We start from the raw sequence: 18,864 nt of genomic DNA, 5'->3' as shown, positions 1-18,864 counted from the left end.
TGGGTCTCAAACCTGCGGGCTCAGGCAATCCACTCACCTCAGCCTCCCAAAGGCATGGGATTACAGGCTGATCCACCGAGCCCAGCTGGAAAGTTACTTTTCTAAATCTTAATTTCCTAATTTGTAAAATGTGGTCTTAAAATGCCTAATTTAAAGGGATTGTTAGGATTGGGTCTTCATTTGTAAAACATGAAGCACAGTGGTGAGGGCTCAGTGAATGGTGCCTGATGCTGTTTTTTAGGTTGTTGATTTCAGCGTTACCATATTTCACAAAAGAGGCAGCTTTGTTTTTTTGAGTTGGAGTCTCACTCTGTCACCCAGACTGGAGTGCAGTGGCACGCTCCCGGCCACCCTGTCGACCTGCTGGGCTCAGGTGATCCTTCCGCCTCAGCCTTCCAAGTAGCTGGAACTACAGGCATGTGCTGCCACGTCTGGCTAATTTTTTGATTTATTGTAGAGATGAGGTCTCGCTAAGTTGCCCAGGCGGGTCTCAAACCCACAGGCTCAGGCAATCCACTCACCTCAGCCTCTCAAAGTGCAGGATTACAGACTGAGCCACCAAGCCCAACTAGAAGAGGCAGCTTTAACAAGAACTTTTAAGGCATGACTTCCTGACTAACTTCTACTCCCATTCTCAGAATCTCACTCTGTGTGGCATCATAGGCAGCGCACTAGCTCTGTGACCTTGGCCAGGGTATTTAACCTCTCTGATTCTCAGATTTCTCATCTATCAAGTGGGAATAAATGTAGTTCCTACCTCATAGAGCTATTGTGAATATTAAATGAGTAAATGTACGGAAAGCACTTAGAGGAAGGTGTGGCACAAGGTAAGCACCCTAGTAAATGTGAACTGAAAAAGCAGGACTACTTCCCCAGAGACTGGCCATGGAGAGATAACTTTCAGACATTACACCCTCACTCACTATGTGTGCCTCTGGTGTGCAGGTTGGCTGTCCTCCGCCAAATTCAAGCTGGTCTGCCCTATTGTAAGTGATACTTTCTGCCCATAATGAACAACAGGCACCTTCAGCAATAAGATTATGCTGTGTCCAAACAGGAAAGCAATGTCACCACCACATCTTCCTTGATGCTATTGTACATGATCACACCTTACACAGTACAGATGGCGTAAGGACATATAAGATGAGGGGGTGGCTTGTCTTCAGACCATTCCCTCCTGCTCTGAGCTAACCACTAGTACAGTGCTAAGTTCCAGGATTCTAGGAAGCATTTCCTCTTGGATCTGTGTTGAGGTTGTTCCGTTTGATTCACAAATGACTTTTGTGTGATGATATTTTGATTTTGCACTTAAAATATAACTGTCAGCTGTTCTTAACAATTATCTTAATAAAATGAAACGGGGGATCATAGTGGGTGGATTGTGTCTTGCTTCATTTTCTGTCTTACTTAGAACGGTGCCAATAAATGCTTGTTGACTAAATAATTCACAAATTGTCTTCATATTCATAAATTTAAAGGAAAAAGTAGCACATATTTTTATATATCTGCATAAAAGTTATCTAATGCAACACTTTTGATATTAGTTAGTATTCTTAGCAGTTTACAATACTGTATCTCCTCAATGTCATATAATATGCTGATCAGTTTTAATTTGAAGGATAATGAAGAATTTCTCTATTTGTAAACTAATAGATACATGACAGGGCTTGTCTCCAGGGGGAGCACGTAGAATGGGAGAGGGCGGCAGGGCAGGAATGGATGGAGTACCTTTTCATTGTACTCTTTGTCTTTTTTTTTTTTTACCCATGAGTACACCCTACTTTCTCAAATAAGAAAAAATTTATTCATGCTAAAAGAAAAAAATATTATATGTGCCCAACCCGAGGGGAATATACGCATCCTGCAGATTAGATAAATAGTTGGGTAACAATTTTAGCTCACCTTTCAGGGTATACCCAGTAGCTCTGGGGGTAGGAAATCTTTCCAAAGAGACTATTTTTTTTGTAGATTGTTCAGTCAATTGGATATTGTAAGCCCTTGGCTTCTCTCTGGGGAAGGCCCAGAAATCTCTCCACTATGGAGATCTGCCTCTGTTGAGTAGAGCAAGGAAATGATTTTTTCATCAGCAAATTGCTTATCGATCAGCAAGAAGGTTTGCCATGTTTTCTTTCTTCTTTCAGTACTATGGTCATCTATGAGTTTAGAGATAGATTTCTCTTTTTTAACAGTTAGATTATCTCATTATTTAATGTTTATTAATGGTACAGCTTGCTCATACAAAGTTTCACAAAGTGGTCTAATTTCAGATTTCCTGAGAAGATGGTGAAGTAAGGGAATAAGTCAACAAAAATTACAAAGAAAAAGGAAAATAAGGAGAAAATTCCATCAAACAAATACATAGAAAAGTAAAGAGAAAACAGGGAAATGTTAGAGAAGTGGTGTCCAAAGCATTCTACAGGTCTTGAGGACTTTTTATCTGATATAACATGTGAAAGAAGAAAGGACAGACCAACTTCAGGAGAACACCAAGAACCAATCCATGACTTCCTTTCTAAGGAAACTGGTATATAAGAATTAAATATAACTAGTATTAGATTACTACAAACTCTGCTAATTGGAGATCAAAAGCAGGCCTAGGAGGGCAACCCCTGTGGGTCCCTTCCCACTCTGGGGGCTTTCTTGTCCTCTCAAAAAATCCTGCTTTCTCAAAAAAAAAAAAAAAAAGTAGGCCTAGGAGAAGCAGGGAGGGACCTTTTCTGTTCTAGAATTCAATAACATTCAGAGACTAGGTACAAGGATATCACCACAAGAAATAGAAAGCCTGGGGGCAGACCTTTGGATCTACCGCAATTATTTTATGGACTTTTCTTTTGTTTCCCTTTAGTTTTGAATTAGACCTGATTAAGTACATGGTAATTATAGGAGAAAAGTAGAAAAGCTAATAGAAAAAAAAAAAAAAGACCACTTAAGCTTAATACCCAGAGAAAACCAGTTAACATTATAAAATAACAATAATGAGTAAACATTCTGTAAAGATACATGATTCTGAAGTAAATCAGGTAGAATAATTATGAGATAATTATGAACATATTTGAAGAAAATAATATAGTGATGGGGATTTGCCCTATCATTTGTTACAAAGCTACAGTAACTGAAAAAGTATGGTATTGGCTCCAGAATAAATATATGAGTAGAACAGATCACAAAGTCCATAAACTATCAAATGTATAAATATATACAAATTTGGTATATATTATGGTAGACATTTCCTGTCAGTGGAAAAATGATGACTTGACTATTAAATGGTGTTAGGACAAATGGCAAGGCATTGTGGATTAATGGCTCAGCCTGTAATCCCGTGCTTTGGGAGGCCGAGGTGAGTGACTTGCCTGAACCCGCGGGTTTGAGACCCGCCTGGGCAATTTGACAAGACCTCATCTCTACAATAAATAAAAAAAAATAGCCGGGTGTGATAGCATGCGCCTGTAGTTCCAGCCAATTGGAAGGCTGAGGCGGAAGGATTGCCGGAGCCCAGCAGGTCGAAGCTGCAGTGGCTGGGAGTGGCCAATGCACTCCAGCCTGGGCGACAGAGTGAGACTCCAACTCAAAAATAAGAAATAAAAAAATATAAAAAATAAAGTATGCACTGAAATTAAATTCAGGAAAATTAAATGTATAAATATAAAAACTTAAGTTCCCAAATACTAGAAAGAATTATAGGTGAATGTTTATCTGATCTTTGGGTGGGGAGACCTTGAGTACAAGAATGACTACAAAGGAAGAAACGCAAAGAGAAGAAAGACTCACAAGTTCTTATACTAATGTTATATGTAAGATTTATGACTGCAGAGGAGTATGTTTCAAACATTAGACAATTGATTAAATGTTGGCCCATCCTTATGACAGTTTGCCTTGCCACTGTAAACATAAAACTGTATTTAAGTGCTAATCATTGGAAAGACAGCCATGATGTAATGCTAACTGAAAAACTTATACATGCATATGTTTTTATATATATATACACACACACACACACACACACACTTTTTTTTTTTGAGTTGGAGTCTCACTCCGTCACACAGGCTGGAGTGCAGTAGCATGCTCATGGTCACCCCATCGCTGACCTGCTGGGTTCCAGCGATCCTTCCGCCTCAGCCTTCCAAGTAACTGGAACTACAGTGCACACTACCACACCTGGCTAATTTTTTAAATTTATTGTAGAGACGAGGTCTCACCAAGTTGTCCAGGCTGGTGTCAAACCGGCAGGTTCAGGCAGTCCACTCACCTCAGCCTCCCAAAGGGCTGGGATAACAGGCTGAGCCATCGAGCCTAACCATATATATTTTTTTAATTCGAAATACCCTGGATAGATGTAATTCAAATGTTAACATCAGTAGTTTTCTCTGCCTACTAAGATTTGGGTAATTTCTTTTTCTTTTATGTGCTTCTTCTTATCCTCTATAGTGGCCACATATTTAAATAATTATGTCTAGTTAAAAACCAAAGGACAAAAAAAATTCTACAAAATAATTGATGATAATAAAACCGAGCTTTAAACCTCCCTCTTGATTAGATCGGGTACTTAGAAGGATTTTGGAGCTCATCTGTTTTGTTGCATGACAACAGCATTTCTTTTTTTTTTTTCAGTGACATTTTTCCTGGCTTTAATATTTGTTGTCATTTTCTGCTTTTGAAATGAGCTCCCGAATACAAAATATCAAACTGCACTTAAAAGAGGGTGTGGGAAAAGCTGGCCATTGGCCCAGCATGGAGAAGCTCACAAATAAGGACAGATAGCAGCAGCAGATGGCAAAAGGTGGGAGGTGATTGAAGCAGTGGTTACAAATGTTTACAGGAAACTAAAACTGTCCAACAGGTTGTGCCCTAACATTAGCACAGGTTAGACTGGTCACTGCCTTGGTGGGTGGCCTCAGTATGTTTGGGTTCAGATTCTACACAGCAGTACAATTTCTTCCAGTTAAAAGTTCTTGGCTTGCACTGATCACTTGGTGATTGCAGGGTACTGGACAAGTCTATTAGTTTTTCAAAATGCTGTTGTAGATCAGATAGATGTATTAAGAGACTTCAGGAACTCTGTACTTCAGTAACAGTGTATAATTGGGGTTTCCTGACTGGATACATAACTCCGCCAAAATCCAAATGCCATTAGTGAACTTCAAGGAGTGGTACAGCATATCCTGTCCATCTGCATTCCTCTTGGCAATAGTATACACATTGTTGTTCTGTAACTTGCTGGAAACAATGTCAGCATTTAAATGACATTCCTCAATCTAGAAACTGAAATTCATTTTCATTGGGAATATTCTTCCATGTCTCCAGGAAGACCTGGCGCTCCATTTTGCCGTCTTCTACAAAAAGCATATTGAGTGGGATGAGGCAGCTAAAGTAGAAGACATCAATATTGTTTTTCACAGCCATCTGCAGGTTATTCAGAGGCTCCATCTTCATGACTGAGCCCAAAATGATGAGATGCAGGGAGATATCAATGCTCTGGTTTGGCATCAGTGGTGTATGGAGGCCTGAGGAGTGCTGGGGATGACAACAAAGCTATTCTTGTTAAATTGATTTGCAAAATCTGTTGTGTGCTACAGAACTTTTTTAGTGAAGTTCATTTCCATTTAGATGTGCCCTTGACAGTGAGTAGGTGTTCCTGAAATTTCCAACCCTGTAGTCTTTACTGTAGGTACCACAGAGCCTTAGGAACCACATATCCACTGGGTACCCTGCCTATTCCTGTGGAGAGTTCACAGGTCATTTAGACCACTACTGACCATAGCAAGTGTAAGTGAAGGAGCAAAGGTTGCAGGCACAGATGATGGGATGAAGGATTCTCCCACTGCTGGACTTCCTCCAATGCCCCCACCAAGGTCACTGCCAAGAAGATTATCTATTCTTCCTCCCAAGAGATCCATTGCTTCCCTCTGCATGGAGGATACCTGTGGCAAATTGACTGAAGGACCATGGTCAAGATTTAAATGATCTCCTAGAAGATCCCTTGAGAGGGGATAATCTGAGGTTGTTCCAGGTTGTTTGTAGTGGTGATGCCAACAGGGCTGTCAGCTCCCATGATGAATTGGCAAGTGTTTGCAATGGATTCTATGACCTTCCACAAAAGCATTGGGAGGCTTATGATACACAGAGACCAAAGAACCAATGTGGTAGATTAGCTCATTCAGCAGAGTTGGCTCAATAAGGTCTGTTTCCTCAGAGATTAGTGGCTTCTCAGACAAGAATACTTTTTTGGCCGTGACAGGGTCAGTTGAGAGAAGGCACCAGCAAATCTAGTCCCAGTCTCAAAGGTCAGGATTATCAAAATCCTGTGTAGCCAAACTCAAGACCTGCCGGATCAGCTCCTGTGTTTCTGGTGGTTTCTTGAGAAACAACTTCGCTATGGCAGTAAGCAGAGTGAACTGCACCTACGTGCTTTCCTCATGAAAACCTTCCAGGAAGCTCTGTAGTAACTCATCTACATTGTCAATTCTTTCAGCATATTCTTTCACAATTCAATTCGTAGGTGCTCGAGCATCTGGCTCATCCAGTGAGTCCAAGTTCTCACAACTTGGAGTGAGAGTGGCAATGGTACATTCATACTTGTTTGGGTATTTCTGGAAGATGTCCCTGATGATAACAGTTGCTTCTTGAACCACATAATTTATTAGATTAAGCAATGTGCTAGACTAGATCAAGCAATGTGCTTACACAGTGCTCTGTAAATTGTTCCACCTTGATGGCACACTGTCCAGTGGCCCACACAGCCTTGCGAACAGTCAACATCCACCTCTGTGGCATATTCCTTCAGTTCTGCCAGAACCTGAGCAATGTTGGCTTGAGATGCAAATTAATCATGATGTCCAACTTCTCTAGTTTAGCATAAATGGGAGCATTGTACATCACAAAGAAGACTTTGATTTCCTGCTTCAAGATCTCAGGCCTTATATGGAAAATTAGGTTGATGTTTCTCAGGGCAATATACTGAACTTCTGACTCCCAGAGAGCCAAGTGACAAGTAGAGGAGCTGACTTCTTCTGTAGCATATTGTGGTAGTCAGAGTCCTTGAGTAACAACTCTAGAAATTTCATTAGGACTTTAACTGCTGAAAGCACCACTGCTGAGCTGGCATGGGCCAACTGAGGAGTTACCCGCTCACAGATGCTCTTAGCCTCCTGGTCATCTTTAGGGTTATAATTAGACAAGCAGTTCAGGATGAAAATATGGCCCCATTCAATGCATTCACTCAGGGCTGTCAGCAGCTTATTAATGTTCTATGGATTCAGATCATGTAAATTGTTGTTCGGGTGTGACTCACTGATTTCAGGATAATGCTGCTACAGCATTAGCCACCACCACTGGATTTGAGTCCACTATGAGATCCTGTAGAGAATCTAGAAATCCCTGGTCTTCCACCATCTGGGCACTGATATTATGGAGTTTTGCCACACAGACCACTGCTGTTTTCTGTACATAGGGATCTTCATCCTTCAAGCACTTGCGCAGGGTCTCACAGATGTTTTGTAATTTTGTCCATCCAGATACACCCCATGGTTCTGACTGTCAACGCCCGAATCAGAGGATTTGGATCCTCCCAGTCCTTCACAAAACTGTTGACAGCCATGATGGCCGGGTCTGGCTGACTCTTGGTGTAGTTCATCAAGTAGAGATACACGAGCTTCTTTAACTCCAGGTTGTCAGTCTGCAGCAGTTCACTACCTGAGCTAAGATCTTTCCCCATGGTCATAGCCACAATCACTTTCTTCAGAGCTCCTTCCTCTTTTCTTTCTTTTCATTATTGAATTCAGCTTTTAATTCAAAGATTTCTCCTTTTTTATTGGTTATGAAGTACTTGGAGTCAGTAATGACTTTAGATCTTTAACGTGCACCAGAGGCAAGGGTAGGTGGTGGCAACTGATAACATTTCTTGAATCTGTCATGACCTTAAATGAAAATAAACATAAAAATCAAATTAGTGTATTCCTTCTAAAACACCTCTAAAGGATCATATTTTTAAATATTGATTTATTATAGTCGATATTTATTTATATATATTCATTCTTTTTTTTCTTCTTTTTTTTTGAGTTGGAGTCTCACTCCGTCACCCAGACTGGAGTGCAGTGGCACACTCTCAGCCACTGCAGCCTCAACCTGTTTAGTTCTGGTGATCCTTCCACCTCAGCCTTCCAAGTAACTGGAGCTACAGGCCCGGCTAGTTTTTCATTTATTGTAGAGATGAGGTCTTGCCAAGTTGCCCGGGTGGATCTCGAACCCACGGACTCAGGCAATCCACTCACCTCGCCAAAGCGCTGGAATTACAGGCTGAGCCGTCAAGCCTGGTCGATATTCATTCTTTTTAACCAGTGTTTGTTTTATCTGAATTTAGCATCAAAGGGCTGTTTTAAAATACAAATTTATTATGGAGAACCAACATCAGTGAATATATTTTGTTTGTTTTTTAAAAGCAGGATTTATTGAGAGGACAGAAAGACTGTGGGAGGGGACCCAAGGGAGTTGCCGCAATATGTCTGTTAATGAAAACTTTGGTTTAGCCAATGAAAAGTGTTTACAAATCAAAAATGTAATCAAGGAGAGGTTGCTTTAGTGTATTGTCCACAAAGAAGCTCAGCTGCCGGTGAGAAAAACCCCTCATTTTCTGAGTGTTTTATCAACTTGGAGGAACAACACATTGGTTTTGATAATCAAGTCTGATGGAGTTCTCTGAGCCTGTTGGCTTTCTGTTATGAGTTGACAGTCTTCTAGTATGAAAAAAAGAGAAATTGGAAAAAAAGAGCCCAAATTTGCAGCAAGTGGTACAACCACTTATTAATCCATCTTTTTATGTCCTAGATGGAAGTCAATACTAATCTTTTTACCTTTGCTGGAACTAGCTGTATACCAAGACCAAAAAGGTCTGTGTTTTACACACTTTCAGTAACATACAATATGAAAATACCCTTTTGGCTTTTTCAAAACTGTGTGTACAAACTGGCCGGGAGGAAAGGTTTGTGTGTGTTTGCTTTGATCTCTTCAGCCCAAATGTGTTGTGTCAATATGCATGTCACTTGGGCTGCACTCTCCCTGTCATCACTGTCTTCTGTCACTGATTCCAGAACTCTCCGTCTTCAGAAATTGTAATTTTCTTTGTGTAGCCTCTCCCTGCTGCCCTCAAATATTTGCCATTTGTATAGGAATAGCTCAGGATCATTCATTCGTTTATTCAGCCAATGTTTAAGTACTGTTAAACATCCTAAAATGCCCAGGACAGCTCCCCACAACCCAAAATTTTCCAATCCAAAATATCAGTAGTGCTGAGATTAAGACATTGTGAGCTAAATCAATAATTTTCTTCCGTATATTCAGGCATTGTATTTTGTACTCAGGGATAGATGAATGAATGGGATTTCTCTCCTGCCACTCTGGGAAGTTGGCACATCAGAAAAGTCAACCGTTGACTACAGTGGCATGAAAGGGAGGTAGAGATACATGTAGCACCATGACAGCCCAGAAGTGGTGAGGCCCTGACTATGTCTGTGGGGCTCAGAGCATCCAGACCAACTTTATCTAGGCAGGGAAGGGGAGTGGGCAGAGCGGTATGGTAGTGGCATAGCAGTGAAGAAGGATGTGGCATGTAGCATTCAAGAGGAGAGAATGGATAAGGCTGAGCATGAGACCAGGCTGGCAAAGCAGGCATCGAATTATGAGAGACTGACATTGGGCACTGATCAAGTTTAAAAGAGAATTTTTACTGGGTCCTTTCTAGTGGTAAAACAGCTATTAAAAGGCATTTTGAAATAAAAACCCTGCAGAGAGGATTTTGCAACACACTTGTTTGCTAAGATCAGTTTTGTAAGTGATTAACACACTAGTTTGCGAAGATCAGTTTTGTAAATGATTTTTCCAGCTTTTTATTTTGAAAACTTCAAGTATACAGAAATGCTAAAACAGTAGTTCAGCAAACAACTGTATACCCTTAACCAATATTCTACAGTTTATTCAATTTATAATTTTGCCATATTTGCTTCATCTGTGTGTATGTACGTAACCATACACACACCTTTTGTTTATGAACCTCTTGAAAGTAAGGTACGGACATCAAGGCAAATTAACTAAATATTTCAGCAGATATCTCCTGGGAAAGGATATTCTCTTATTTAACCACATTGCCATTATTCACACTATGAAAAGTAACAACAATTTCATAATAACCTCTTACATCTGGTCAAGAGTCACTTTTCCCCAGTTGTCCCCCAATATATCTTTTTAAATAGCTATTTTTCTGCCCTGGGAAGAGCCAGTCAAAATTCATTGCATTTGGTTTTTATGCCTCTTTGGTCTCTTTTAAACTTGCACAGTCCCATCACCTTTCTTCCCCCATATCAGTTACTTTTTTTTCACTTAAAGTTTTTAAAAAATTTACATACAGGAAAATTCACACTTTTTGGTGTAAAGGTATATGTGTTTTGACATGTGTAAGTTCATATAATGACCATCACTATCAAGAAACAGAACAATTCCATCGTCCTTCCCCAAATTCCCTCATGCTAACTTTCTGTAGTCAAACCCTCTCTCTACCCTTAACTACTGATCTCTTCTCCTTGCCTATAGTTTCGCCCTTTCTGGAATATCATATAAGTGGAATCATATGGTGTGTAGTCTTTTGAGTCTGTTTTCTTTACTGAGTATAATGCATTCAAGGGTCATTAATTTTTTTTTACTGTGTTTATCAATAGTTTTTTCTTTTTTGTTGCTGAATATGTACAATGGTACATAATCACAATGTGAACATTTCATGACTTGTCTACCTGTTTGTAGAAGAGGGATATTTTGATTATTTCCAGTCTTTGAGATTTTTGACAAGAGCTGCTATAAACATTTGCCCACAGGTTTTTGTGTGAATATAGGTTTTCATTTTACTTGGGTAAACATGTAGGAGTGGGATTGTTGAGTTACATGGTAAGGGAATATTTGACATTGTAAAAAACTGCCAGTTTTTTACCGTAGTAACTGTGCCATTTGTATTTCTACCAGCTGTGTATGAGAGTTCCGGTTACTTTGCATCCTTGTCAGCACGTGGTATTGTCAGTTTTTTAATTTTAGCTTTCTAATGAATGTGTTGTGGTATTTCTATTTGTATGTCTCTAATGCTAACAATATTGAACATCTTTTAATGTATGTATTTGTCATCTGCATATCTTCTTTGATGTAGTAACCATGACATTGATTTTTGGAGTCAGTTTTCCTGCAGACTGTTCAATAATGTGGATACGATTATTTCCTATGGTGTTTTGCTTTGTTTGTTTGTTTGTTTATAGGCAGTGTCTTGCTCTGTCATTCAGGCTGGAGTGCAGTGGTGCAGTCTTGATTCACTTTAGCCTTAAGACACAAGTGATCCTCCTTCCTCAGCCTCCAATGTAGCTAGCACATCACTATACTTGACTAGCTTTATTTTCCTTTCCTTTCCCTTTCCCTTTCCCTCTTTCTTTCTTTCTTTCTTTCTTTCTTTCTTTCTCTTTCTATTTTTTTAACTGACTCCTCTGTCTCTATATTTTATTGCAAGTTATGTCTAGAAGTTTGGGATTTTATCAGATATGGGAATACCCATAGAAGTGTGTTATATTTAGGAGTATAATCAGAAAAACTGGTAACAATGTGTAATTTAATAACCCTGATGTTTACTCAGAGACCCTGAACACATATCACTACACCTGACTAGGTTTATTTTTCTTTCTTTTTTTTTTTTAACTGAGTCCTCTGTCCCTATATTTTATTGGAAGTCATGTCTGGAAGTTTGCAATTTTATCAGAATATGGGAGTACTTATAGAAGTGTATCATATATAGAAATGTAATCAGAAAAACTGGTAGCAATGTGTAATTTAATACCCTTGATGTTCACGGAGAGGCCCTGAACACTCATTCTTTACAGTGGAGGGACATGATGTGGTTTCAGATCAGGAGAAAATCTAGACTTGTAAGGAATATACCATTTCCTAAGCATAGAATTTAAGAGTTGTAAAACTTTTTCTTCTCCCAAGTATGAGACATCTTATGACAAGTAAGGAAAAAAACAAGTGCTTTATTTATACTCAATATCTTTTCTTAATATTTCTTTTTAGATTGGATATACTTTTACTGTTAGTTCAAGCTGGGGTTGAATGTTTGATGTTTTTCTGTAGGTAGGTTTTCAACTAGGAGAAAGTATTTTCTGAATACTTTTTGGGTCATTACAGCAGTATTATATAAGGGAGGATAATGGAAAATTATTTTATAATCAGAATATGTCTGTTTAAAGATGTAACATTAGAAACCCTTCTATCTTGATTTACAATGTAATTTTTAATTAATAAGCTTTATTTTTTAGAGCAGTCTTCATTTTAAAGAAAATTTACACAGAGAGTAGAGTTATCCATATATCCCCTACTCCCCCAGACAGCTTCTACCTAGCATCTTACACTAATGCGGTGCATTTATTACAACTGACAAAACAATTTTGATATATAATAAGGTCAATAGTTTTGGAGTTTTTTTTAACATATTTTTTATTTTAAAATCTTGGGATACAGTTAAGGGTTAGGTATACAAATATGTATTGTGCAGGTACCCTTGTTGATGAGGTGTGCCCCCCCATCCCCAGACAGATATCAACTACCATTAATCCCACCTCCCTTCCCTTCCCTGCTGTTCCCGATAAGGTCAATAGTTTACATTTGGTTTTACTTTTTGTACTGTATATTCTGTGAGTTTTGAGAAACGTAAATCACATATTCATCAATATAGTATCACACAGAATAGTTTTATATTTGAAAATTTGTGGTTTACCTAGTTATCTTGCCCTTCCTCCTTTTCCTCAAGTTTCTGACCACCACTGATCTTTTCACTCTATGTTGTTTTACATATTCCAGAATGTTGGAATCATACAGTATATAGTCTTTTCAGACTTTCTTCTTTTCCTTAACCTCTGTTTAAAATTTCTCCATGTCTTTTAATGGTTTGATAGCTCATTTTTTCTTATTACAGAGTAATATGCCATTGTATTGATGTACCACAGTTTACTTATCCATTCACCTACTGAAAGACATTCTGGTTGCTTCCAGTTTTGTCAATTATGAATAGAGCTGCTGTAAACTAGAGTGTAATTTTAAAAATACAGTTGCAATTGTTGATATTTCTCTTAAACTCTGTAGTATTTTGCATTTGTTAGGCCTCACGTTGACTAATGACCCACAGTGTGTCTAGGAATGTTTCCAGGTGGCCCTAGCCATCACAAAAGCAGACAACCAAGTTATTTGCCTCATAATCTATCTAGGGAAGAGCTGAATTATGTTTAATATATGTGTATAAATACATATATTTACACATGTATAGAAGCTTATATGTGGACTTAAATATATAAACAGACATGTGAACTCCTACAAAACCTTTTTTTTTTTTTTTTTTTTTGAGTTGGAGTCAACTCTACTCTGTCGCCCAGGCTGGAGTGCAGTGGCATGCTCAAAGCCACCGCAGCCTTGACTTAGTGGACTTAGGCAATCCTTCTGTCTTAGCCTTCCAAGTAGCTGGAACTACAAATGTATGCCACCATGCCTGGCTAATTTTTGTGATTTATTGTAGAGACGAGGTCTTACCAAGTTGCCCAGGCTGGTCTTAAACCCTCAGGCTCAGGCAATCCTCTTGCCTCAGCCTCCCAAAGTGCTGGGATTACAGACTGAGCCACCATGCCCAGCCCCTACAAAACCTTTTAAGTTCTATAGTCATTAGAAAAAGATTAAATACTGAGCACAGAAATATGTTTATGGAATAATTGGAAGCCCAAGGCCGTGTGCATCCTTAGAAGGTGTTCTGAAGAGGAAGCCTTTGACTGTGATACCTATCTTCTGACCTTTGTGCATCTCTTATTTAAAGTGTTGGTTCTGAAGATAAAAGTGTTGGTTCTTGGCACTTCCAGAAACCTTCAAAGTTTTCACTCGTAACAGCACAGGAAATGAAACAACAATCTTAACAGGGCCTCGAATATTATAAAAGAGAGTAGTGAGAGGTCCCTGAATGGTCACATGCCTTTAAGTCCTATTAAGTAATCAAATCAATAGGAGATGAAATCAGTATAAACCTGTAAGAATTGTCAGGAAGGCAAATCATGAAAAAAGACTGTTTGATGTAGGTTTAGGGGTTTAGGGAAGAGATTTGAGTACCACCACCGCAGTCTGACCTGCTGAGATGGCTCAGTTTGAAGCCTGGATACATTCATTACAGTAGTTGGCACATAAGCTGCTTTGGGAGCTTTGCAAAACTTGATTTGTATTCAGTTTGTGTGAGCTCCTGAAAGCCCAAAAGTTCATTCCTTTTTTCTCTACTCCTAGGCACATGCTGTGTGCAGCCTTTGCACCCTCATGTGCTCTGCCACTTTGTTTGACTCCTGCACAGGAGCTGTCCATTCTTCCAAGGCTTCTTTTGCTACAGAAAAGTGTTTTGGGCCAGAGATGGTTTCTTCATCCATCCTTTTAGCATTTCCCAAGAGCCTATGTGCCAGCACTGAATCAATTGTAGAAATTATGGAACGAACTTGTAGAATAGACCACTGTGTGAAATTCTTAAGAATCACCTAATCGGCCAGCATAGTGCCTATAGCTATTGTTTAAACGTCCGAGAACACACCTCTCAAAATTATTAGACATAGTGGCCAGAGCAGGAAAGTTGTTAACTTTTCTATGAAACAAAAACAGCTTGTGGATTGAAGGACTTTGTGGTTAAAACTTAAAATGTGACCTAGAATGCTTGCATTATTCATCCTCAGGCCCCATCAAAGAATACTTATGCTCAGTGCTGAGAACTTCATCACTGTGATGAAAGCTAAGTGTCAGTGTTTTCCTGTGTAGTTTCATAGCTACAAATTGGCAGGAAAACTCTAAATTCTTCTGTATTTTCTTTTAATTTTCCTTACAACTTGGTTTGTGCATATCTCAGTCTGACACCAGTATTGCGGTTGCAGTTAAAATTAGAAGAGTTAAAGATCACATTGTTATAATAAGTAAAAGGAGGATGAGGAAGAATCTTGTGAAACAAATCAAATTATTTCAGCTTAAATTCAAAAACTTTGCAGGGCTACATTGTCTTGCACTAAGAACATCCTTCCAAAAAGGAAAAAACAGGTATCCTGAAATCTTTGTTAAACTTCTCCTTAGAACATATTTTAATACAGAGTATCTATCTTAGCTATTTAAGGAGATATGTCTGCAAGGTGCTATAAAGATCTCGTTGCACAATGGTCTCCATTGTAAGTGGTCTCCAGGCCAGGACTCCGGCATCAGCATTTAGAACTGGTCTCCAGAGTTTTAATATTTATCTTTTACAAATAACAAAGATCATATATAGCACACTGGGGTTATGTTGTCGTGTCCCCTTTTGTAGGTAATAATCTGGAAACAAGTTGAGGGTTCTAATCCTCCTTCCAGTGTTTGTTTATCTCCTGTCTTTGTTACCTGGAGCTCAGTGTCACTCAATGAAAGGGGGACGAAGAAATTTAAGTGATTATGCCAGTCTCCCATAGGAATAGGATTTGGGGTGGTGGTAGAGGGGGCTCTTGCATCTGGGTTGATTAGATTATAAGTGCCTTAAGCCTCAGGCACTCCACTGCAGAGCTCTTCGTATAGCACTGAACATTTCAAGCAGCAATGCTTCAGAACACATTCATTAATTTGATTTTCAAGTGGTGCTGACCGCCTCTTTGCAGTTGATTTTAGAATGTAATTCGTAGTTAAGAGATGGAAAGCAACCAAGCAAGGTGACTCACGCCTGTAATGCCAACACTATGGGAGGCCAGAGTGAGAGGATTACCTGAGTTTGAGACAAGCAACTTGTGCACCTGTGGTTCCAACTACTTGGAAGACTGAGGCAGAAGGATCACCTGATCCCAGTAGGTCAAGTCTGTGGTGGCCATGAGCATGCCACTGCTCTCCAGCCCAAGCAACAGAGAAAAAAATAAGAGATGGAAAACAAAAAGCATATGATGAACTAGGAACCTATAGAAAACATATATTTATACATTTATTCTAAAGTGAAACATGAGCACATTTTTGCGGTAAGTTATATCTGTCAGGGTTAATTCTGATATGTACAGTTAGTAATCTGCTAAGAGATATTTCATGTGCTAAGTTATTAATCACAGTGTCAAGTTGAGTACTATAGGAGTCTTTTTATCTACTTTCCTTCTGAATTTAATTTGAAGCATGATGAAAGCTTTACTCTTCATTGGATTTAGCATTAGCTAATTTAGCTTTTGGCAACTCTTATCCTAGATCCTATAAAATACCATCCATAAATTGAGAAAATGATTGTGCCAAAACATGACAAGTTTATAGAATGGTAATCCACTGTTGATTTGCATTGTCATGGTACATTACAGATGACTCTGGAGCAAGATTTACAAGTACCAAATACTAGAAAACTGCAATTATAAAAAATTTGTACCTACGAACTGTGTTCCATTCATAAGAACACTGCTGTCCGCTTCCCTCCATGACCACATCACCTCAAGTACACAAAATTAGGTTGATCCACTCCTTGCTTCATGGCACAGGCATATTTCTTTGCATTTTATTAATTCCCGCTTCTGCGGCCCTCCTCTTGTACAGGTACCTATGCTGATACATTTAGTGTATGTCCTTCCACCTTTCTTGCAGTGATTTGTTGATTGGTTGATTGATTCAAGAGTCTTATTCTAGAGCCGGGCTCGGTGGCTCAGCCTGTAATCCCACGCCTTTGGGAGGCTGAGGTGAGTGAATTGCCTGAACCTGCGGGTTCGCAACCCGCGTGGGCAACTTGGCGAGACCTCATCTCTACAATAAATCAAAATGAGCTGGGTGTGGTAGCGCGTGCCTGTAGTTCCAGCTACTTGGAAGGAGGCGGAAGGATCGCCAGAGCCCAGCAGGTCGAGGCTGCGGTGGCCGGGAGCGGCCACTGCACTCCAGTCTAGGTGACAGAGTGAGACTCCAACTCAAAAAAAAAGAGTCTTATTCTGTCACCCAGGCAGGAGTGCAGTAGTGTGATCATGGCTTACCACAGCCTCAAACTCCTGGACTCAAGATGCTTCATTCTCAACCTCACGAATAGCTGGGACTATAGGCATGCACCACTATTCCTGGCTAATTTTGTTTATTAATTGTAGAGACATGTCTTGCCAAGTTGCCCAGACTGGTCTTGAACCCCTGGGCTCAGGCAGTCCACTCACCTCCACCATCCAAAGTACTGGGATTATAGGCGTGAGCCACCATGCCCAGCTGATACCTGGCTCATTTATTGATTTTTTTGTAAACACATCTCACTATGTAACCCAGTCTGGTTTCACATTCTTGAGCTCAAGCAATTCTCCTACCTCAGCCTCCCATAGTGCTGGGATTACAGGTGTGAGCCCGGCCCCACTCATTTATTTAAATTGTGTTGTGTGTTTTAGTTTCTGAGCATGGTTTTGAGCTCTAAATCTCTATCTAATTCTTTTTCACTCAGTATATTGTTTGTGCTGTCTATGTGGCTGTATCTGTCTCATTGCTTCTGACCACTGCTTAGATTTCTACCTTCTGAGTATACCAGACTTTACTTACCCATTCTTCTAGTGATGGACAGCTGAAGCCAGTGGTGCTGCATAAGGATGTACAACCTTGTGGACATGTGCAAGAGCTTATACCAGAGCACAGGTGAAGACACTGGCCAGGTTTAGTAGACTGTTATCATCTCCAAAGTAAAACTCAGTGTCATCAGTATAATGTAGAATTTTGGAGCTTTGAAATATATATTTTGTATAAAAGATGGCACTCAGAAGTACAGTTGAGATCATCATTAATTATACACTGCACTGTCTGAAGAGTCTATTTTTGTAGCGTCCTTTTCCTTTCTCTTAATGACTCTGCAGGTGTTGGTGACTGCTGGACCTGCAGAGTGCCAGGGAGGGAACCAGTCCAGGTTATCTGAGGAGTAGGCAAAAGCAGCACATCAATTTCTATTTAAAGAAACTAATTATTTCATCATAGAGCAGGTACTTAAATGGTTTTTTTAACATGTTAAATATTCTTTTTGCTATTCTTTATCTCCATGAATCATAAGTTAGAGTTGACGCAAGTATTTGTTCCTTTTGCATTTTGAACTTGCTCTAGAATCCCAGTGCCTGGAGCACATTACTCTAGAGAGTACATACTGCCTCAGGTGCCACAGGATATTATAATTTTTTTTTTTTTAATATTTTTTTTCATCTTTGAGCTCCAAGACCAAGGGTCAGCAACTGATACAAAAAAGAAAATAAGATTTGGACCAATGTTTGTTTGATTATTTTTGGAAATTTTCAAAGCACAGCCTACTCAGAAACCCTGAGGAAAAGATCAAACATGCAGTCTAGCCTAATGCAGTTTTGGGGAAAGCTCTCAGGGTGGTGTAAGGAGAAAGAAATAACTGACTATTCAGATCATTTAAATTAGCTGGCCCCAAGAAGGATCAGTGGGATGGAAGATGGCCCTCTTATCTTGCTGACTAGCTGACTTCTAGTACATAGCTTGGCTTACCTGGGTCACTCACCCCCATTCCTTGAGGCAAAGGATCTGGCTCACCATCAGTCTCGGTAGAACCTCTCTCTAACACACACCGCTGTCATTCCTTCCACTGCCATAGCTGCGAATTTCCTTGACCTCTCTCCTCCACTAACCTGTCTTCCTCCGACCTCAGCTTCTTACCCCCAGTTGGACCTTTGCCCTCAGTTTAAATTTCTTTTTTTTTTTTTTCAAGTTGGAGTCTCACTCTATTGCCCAGACTGGAGTGCAGTGGCCGCTCCCGGCCACCGCAGCATCGACCTCCTGGGCTCCGGCAATCCTTCCACCTCAGCCTTCCAAGTAGCCAGAATTATAGGCATGCGC

The 18,864-nt window shown here is 39.7% G+C and overlaps 1 protein-coding gene and 1 pseudogene across 1 annotated transcript in view; one reads left to right on the top strand and one right to left on the bottom strand.

Annotated features, from left to right (window-relative positions):
• ANO10 (anoctamin 10) overlaps nucleotides 1-18,864 on the top strand; it is a 222,129-nt gene that overhangs the window by 126,624 nt on the left and 76,641 nt on the right. The window lies entirely within an intron of this gene.
• Nucleotides 4,998-18,864, bottom strand: part of LOC103273132 — a 25,799-nt pseudogene continuing 11,932 nt past the window's right edge.

The sequence above is a fragment of the Carlito syrichta genome, unplaced genomic scaffold, assembly GCF_000164805.1.
Source record: "Carlito syrichta isolate Samal-C Ts95f unplaced genomic scaffold, Tarsius_syrichta-2.0.1 Scaffold313745, whole genome shotgun sequence".
Classification (NCBI taxonomy): Eukaryota; Metazoa; Chordata; class Mammalia; order Primates; family Tarsiidae; genus Carlito; species Carlito syrichta.
Note: the sequence above shows the minus strand (reverse complement) of the source record. Positions and strands in the feature narration are given on the sequence as shown.